This window comes from Cyprinus carpio, unplaced genomic scaffold, assembly GCF_018340385.1.
Source record: "Cyprinus carpio isolate SPL01 unplaced genomic scaffold, ASM1834038v1 S000006810, whole genome shotgun sequence".
In the NCBI taxonomy this organism is placed as follows: domain Eukaryota; kingdom Metazoa; phylum Chordata; class Actinopteri; order Cypriniformes; family Cyprinidae; genus Cyprinus; species Cyprinus carpio.
In genome coordinates this window covers 150,143-157,494 of record NW_024879396.1, presented here as the reverse complement: position 1 = coordinate 157,494, position 7,352 = coordinate 150,143, and the positions used below count along the sequence as shown (strand labels likewise).

Sequence of the window (7,352 nt, the reverse complement as noted above, 5' to 3'; positions counted from 1 at the left end):
ATATTTAAAGATGAAGTGTGTAACTTCTGCTACATCAGTGGCACCAGTGTTATTTTAGTATCACTGATACACTGTTATAAGTTTTGCTAATATTTTTATTTTGGTATATATTTGGTAAAATTTATATTTTATTTTTATATTTTCTCTTTCATTTTGATTTTAGTTGTAATAAATATTATATTTATATTTTAAAATTTCTAATATAAATATTATTTTAGCTATAATAAATGTGTTTTTGTCATTTTATTAGTATTTTTGCAATGTAAAGTTTTTATACAATTCTGTTTTTCTTAGTTTTAGTACTTATTTTTTTAAGCTAGTTGCACATAACGTAATATATGTATGTATGTATATATATATTTATATATATGTATATATATATATATATATATATATATATATATATATATATATATATATATATTTGTTTTATAGTTTCAGTTAATCTTATCTATCTATCTATCTATCTATATATATATAATATATATATAAATTGTTTTATAGTTTTCAGTTAACCTTAATAATCAAAGTAAAAAAAAACTATATATATATATATAATATATATATATATATATACCCCTATATATATATATATAGTTTCAGTTAGTTTCAGTTAAATATAACAATAATATGAACATGAATATATAACAATAATATGAACATGAATGCCTTAATACCAGAGTAAAAAAAAAAAAAAAAAGACGATGATAGCTACACACGAAACTAAGATATGAGAACATCTTTTAACACTGAAAAACTGCTTTAAATTTGAAAGCAGCACAATAGGAGTCTGTTTGCTGTCACGCCACATCTGGATGAAGAGTTCAACATCACATCCGATGTTGACTGAATCCTTCAAAACGACAAAGCCAAGCAGTTAATGAATCTGTCTGAGAACTGCCATCATGTCAGAACTCGACTACGGAGAGAGAAAGAGTGCGTGTGAGAGTCGAGCCAGAGGGACAGAAGAGAGAGTAGACTCGCCAGCGTGATTTGATTTGATATGGCTGGGCCACGAGCTCGTCTAATTGCAGAGAAGTTGATCTGACAAATGGATCTGGTCTGTGTTATCATGCTGTACATGTGCCTAGAGGGGGAAAGAGTCACTCTGTACAGCTATATTGATACTAATGACGCAAACACAGACATTTCAGATTAGTAGCGCTTCCTTAATTTACCCTTCATCAAGCCCTACCTAAAGAAAATAACATTTTCTGACCGATCAGATCTCAGAAACTAAGTGAATACTATAAAATTTTAATCCAGTGTCGTTTTAGTATAGTTAAGTTTTGGCTGAAAATGTACTCACCCTCAGGCCATCTAAGATGTAGATGAGTTTGTTTCTTCATCAGAACAGATTTGGAGAAATTTAGCATTGCATCACTTTCTCACCAATGGATCCTCTGCAGTGAATGGGTGCCGTCAGAACAATAATCCATAAGTAATTCACACAGCTCCAGTCCATCAGTTGACATCTTGTGAAGAGCATGATCCTTGCATAGTTCTCCCCTGATTCAGACAACATTACATTTTCACTGAAGAAAGCAATATTAAGGATAGAGGACTCATATTTAGCCCAAGGCAACAATTTAAAGTTAAAAACATCTTAATTATGGATTTGTCTCTTACAAACATGCAGCTTTTCACTTCACATGATGTTAATCGATGGTGGTGTGAATAATTGTGATGTTTTTATCAGCTGTTTGGACTCTCTTTCTGACGGCACCCATTCACTTCAATGGATCCATTGGTGAGCAAGTGATTTAATGCTAAATTTCTCCAAATCTGTTCCGATGATGAAACAAACTCAACTATATCTTGGATGATCTGAGCGTTAGTCAATTTTAAGCCAATTTTTTGAGTTTTTGGGTGAACTATTCCTTCGAAACTAAATGAAAATAAGAAATGTTGCCTTGGAAAACTAGCTGAAATAAAATAAGTTGTAATTGTATTTCAAGTAACATTTTATAGTTCTAGTTTTAGTTATCAACAATAACCCAGCTTACTTAGTAGGCTCATAGCAGTGCACCCTCGTGCACATACTAACACCCAAAGGACGCAGATTAAAGGGAATAAATGAGCAGACAGTGCAGCTATACTCATTTAAAAATCCTGATTCAAACCTCAAGGGTGTTATACGCTAGAGATGCATTCAGTGTAGTTCCCTGGTATGGATGCTAAACCAATGTAGAAACCAAAAACCGCAGTTAAGCTCTGAGAATTTACTAACACTCAATACTGTTTCTATATCCTTAAGCAAACCCCAAAAGAATAGCAAAACCTGTCGACATTCACAGACAAACATCTCGCCAACCAAACGCATGTTCGCAGTAGAGGTTATAGGTGACTGCACACACACAGTCCATGTACTGTAAATCTGCAAAGGGGTAAACAACAAGGTGAAATATCCATTCTGGGAGCATCTGTGGAGCGCTATGTCTCAGCGGAGGTTAACTTAGAGGTCGCAGCGGCTTTCAGTTCTCTATTAGGAGAGAATAGCACTTTGGAGAGAAGCAGTGCTGCTCTGGAGCCCTACTTAATAAAACACAGTCTGCTGGTCTTTCAAGAGCACTCATTTGATCCTGGTGGAAAACAAAGGGGGTTCTCTTTCTGATCTGTCAAAAGCGTTTTTTCTCAATTTTACCTTTGTTTAAACCTGCCGGCGTTTACACACACACCACAGATCAAGACCAGCTCACACAGACACACTCTTTGCTGTTATTTGTACGTTTTTTGCTGTTCTCAATCTTGTAAAATGATAGATGTAACAGTCTATCAACACTATTTTTACATTATACTCAGTGTTGGGAGTAACTAGTTACATGTAACAGAGTTACTTAATTTAATTAAAAAAAAATGTAATTGTAGTCACAGTTACTGAGAAAAAAATGTGTAATTAAACTACAGTTAAATATGAAAGTTAATGATTAGAAAGGGGGTGACATCTGAATGTTTAAACATTCAGATTCTGACGGCACCTATTCACTTCAATGGATCCAAATCTGTTCTGATGAAGAAACAAACTCATCTACATCTTGGATGGCCTGATAGTGAGCAGATTTCCAGCAAATTGTAATTTTTGGGTGAACTATTGCTTTAATATTGCCATGCGATATACAAAATTCGAAGCATTTTTTTTCTCTGTGCTATCTGTAGTTTGCTCTTAAATATTGATGTGAGGTGTTGTGGAGTTAATTGTGTTGTGCTGGGAGATTGTTTAATCCTCTGCTGATGTTCCGGGAGCGGCCCGCGGGTCCATTGATCGTCCTCCAGGGCAGGAGGGGTCGGGAATCTTCTGGCTGTCCAATCGATGTCATCCGTTTCAAGGGCGGTGGGACTCGATAAAGGTTTTCTTCTAAATCCAGAATCTGCTGCCCTCCATCAACAAGTGCTGATAAACAGATGGAATCAGACGAGGGATTTGCAAGGTCAAACACTTTCACACACACACACACACACACACACACACACACTTTCACAAAAAAAAAAAAAAAAAAACACACACACACACACACACACACACACACACACACACACACACGCACACGCACACACATACACACACACAAACAACACACCACACACACACACACACACACTCCTCTGATGCAACATTGTTCATTTTATCCAACACACATACAATTGATATTTCTCTAGTTTATAGTGTCATTTTATCCAACACACCTACAATATTTACCAATGTAAATATATTTAATATATTTTGTACTAAATATAATGTAGAAACTTTCATTTTCTGTAAAGCTGCTTTGCAACAATTTGCATCGTGAAAGGCGCTATACAGATAAACTTGAATGGAACTGAACTAAACTGAATTGAATTTACATTGCTGGTTAATAATAATACTCAAAATTGAATTATTAAATACATCTTTAAATGTCACATTTAACATTGTTAATTAAATTTTTTTTTAGATAAATATTGTGCAGAATTATACAAGGTCATATATTTGCAATATTCATTTGGCGTACATTATCATTAATAATAATAAAAAACATAAATATAATAAAAGAATACAATATTAAAAGAATATAAAAAATAAAGTAAGCTTTTTTAAAATCAATGTAAATAAAAATAATATTAATACACCACAAATTTAAAACTACTGTAAATATGTTAATAATTATTAATTAATTAATTATAAATATAAAACAATACATATATTATTGTAATTATATATAATTATTAATTTAATACCATAATTATATATTTAATATATTTAATGTTGTTCATTACAATATTTTTTGTGATGATGCACCTACAATTAATTTGGGTGCACAAGGCTCTATATATTTTATTTTATTTATTATATATTTAAAAAATAATGTTTTAAACATATTTATTTAGTAAATATAATCTTATATAATATATTAATTATTATTACATTTATTTAATATATTAAATTAAACCACATATTGGTTATTAAAATATGTTTGTGATAATGCACCTACAATTGAATTGGGTATGCAAGACACTATATATATTTTAAAATATTACTAAAAATGTTTAAATAATAATTATTTAGTATACATAATCTTTCATATTTTATTACTGATTATTAAATATATTTAACAAATTGTATTATTAAAAGCGCTATTTAAATAAAGGTGATTTGACTTGACATTGAATTAAACCACATACACAGACAAACATAATGTGTGTGTAGCCTATGTAGAGTTTGTACTCACTCATCTAGTGTTTACATCGCACCAAAAGTTTGTTCTTCACATCCTCCGACTCTTATTCTTGTCTTTTTGCGTTTCCATGAGCCTTGAAAGACCGAGGCATAAAAGAAACATATACATCAGGTTGATTTTGTTTGCACAGGTGTCGTTGAGTTTTGTTTGGTGTAGAAACGAAACAGGTGTGTGGCCATATATTGACCGTTTGACAAAAGAAGAGCACGCAAATAGCTTTAAAGCACGTTTATCTTCGTGAAGAAATCCCATGTAAACCATAAGCCATTGACTTTTAGCTGCAGTTTGTGTCCAAATAAGAAAGTGTGTAATAAAACACAGGGGTGTAAAGGTAACCCTTCCAATAATGCCAAAATGACTTCATTTCATCTGGCTGCAGTAATTGCTAGGAGAAAAGTAAATCAAGTCAGTCGGTTTGGAGTCCACACATACTCACTCTAACATCCAATTATTTCAGCTCTCAGAAGAGCACTCCAGTTTCCATTCCACTAATTGCCAGGCGTGTGTCGTCCTGCACAGCGCTGCATTCTGGGAGCTGTTAGGAGACAGGTGAAAGGCTCTCTGAGGGATTCGATGAACCGCACGGCGCAGCAAATCACAGAAACTTCCAGAAAAGAGAGCAGAGGGGTCAAGGACAGCTGAACTGAACCAAACAGCATGATGATGATGATGATGATGATGAGCGCTGACTGAGAGAGAGAGAGAGAGAGAGAGAGAGAGAGAGAGAGACAGAGAGAGAGAGAGGGAGAGAGAGAGAGAAAACGCTTTGAATGCTCAGGAAGCGACTTTGAAACTGCTATAAATGTACTCATTATGATTATATGAGTTATAATAATAACAATAATGATACTGATTAAATAATCAACCTTACTGCATTTATGCTTTTTTAAGGTGGCAGTATGAGGTTTTATTTTATATTCATATCTCCAATTTATTAAAACTACTTAGTATGGAAACAATGAGGATTTAACATGATATACAACTGCTTTAAATACAACTAATAAACTAAAACCATAATATAAAAAAATAATTTAAAAAATATAGAGATAAACATCAGTATAATATAATATAATATAATAAAATACAACACAAAAAAACATAATTTTTCTCAGAAACCCAGATTTTTGAAAATTGAAGTTATATAAAAATTTGAATAATAGTTAAAAATTCAGCTTTATATCAATTTAATATTAGTCATAATATCTTAATATTAGTTTTACAGTACAGTTATTTTAAAAAATACATATTTTAATAAATAATACAATTTAATATTAGTCATAATATCTTAATATTAGTTTTACAGTACCTGTATTTTGAATCAAATAAATGCAGCCTTGGTGATGTATATACAAAGTTTGGTACAATGTATATAAAAACAAATGGCACAACAGATTATGGATTTTCAGGACAAAATATTGTTTTAATGAGAAATGTATTTAATGTAGCAACTGCTTCGTACTAACAATATAAACACAGTAAGCAACATAGAAAAATAAATAAAAAAATATTATTATAAAAACGTATAGCTAATATCCATAATTTTATTTTGTTATTGATTTTTTGTTCTTATTATTAAATTTTAATAACCATAATCTGATTTTTCTAGTGTTTTTGAGTTGTTGTTGTTATTATAAATAACTTGAAGCTAACATATTCCAAAAAACTAAACCTAACAGAACATAACCATAAAAACCAAAAGAAATAACAACACAAACCCCAAAAAACACCCACAACACCTTCCTCATCTTCTCCTGACATCGGCTCATGCCATTATTTCTCCATATGACTCCAAAGAGGGTTTGTTTGGAAAATCACACAAGTATGAAACATCACTGGCTTTACCTCCAGGCTCTTTGATGACCTTGCCGAATATAGCCACGACCTCTTCTTTACTGTGTCCATGTGGAGCGTCTGGGGAAAAGCGTCGGTCCCAGCAGCACTCTACTTGTGTGTGTGTACATGCTCCTCAGGCGCTCTCCTCACTGTCCTGTCTATAGAACTCCCTCACTGAACACACTCCAAACTCCCATTTGTTATAATTTTTAAAATACTGATTATTAAAAAATATATATTATTAAAGATTATTAAAAGATTTGTTTATTTTTTACATTTATTTTTTTTATTTCTGCATATTTGAACTACCATAATTATTACCATCTGATACCACCACACCATCCATACCATTGTAACCTATTCATTTAATTAGCAACTTCCATGGTTTTTGGACAACTGTAGCCTATTCATATAAATAGCATGGTACATGAATAATACGGTAATAATATGGTAATCATCAAAAAACATTTACATTGGCTAATCTGAAATACTCAGCTATTGAACCAAAAAAAAAAAATCTTTTATGTTGAATGTTTAAAAAGACACTTTGAAGAGGAATCTGAGCTGAAAGCCTGTGTTTTTGTTTTGTCTGATGTTATTTATTTTATTGTGTCTGCAAACGTGCAGGGCTTTACATCTATTTGCTCACATTTCTTTTTTTTTTTTTTCATTTTTTTTTTAACCAAAAGCCTAAGCAGAGATCAAAAGATCAAAAGCAAGTGAGAGTTGATCTTCAGGGCATGAACACATCATTAACATGCTTGCACCTGAGCCTGACCTTCAAGGTTAAAAACACACACATAA

The 7,352-nt window shown here is 32.0% G+C and overlaps 1 long non-coding RNA gene across 1 annotated transcript; it reads right to left on the bottom strand.

Annotated features, from left to right (window-relative positions):
* Positions 1-1,867: 1,867 nt before the first annotated feature.
* Positions 1,868-6,738, bottom strand: LOC122144972. Its single transcript, XR_006160003.1, has 4 exons — positions 6,558-6,738; positions 5,152-5,404; positions 4,707-4,788; positions 1,868-3,391 (listed from the first exon to the last, which is right to left on the bottom strand). It is a non-coding gene; the product is annotated as an uncharacterized LOC122144972 (long non-coding RNA).
* Positions 6,739-7,352: the final 614 nt, after the last annotated feature.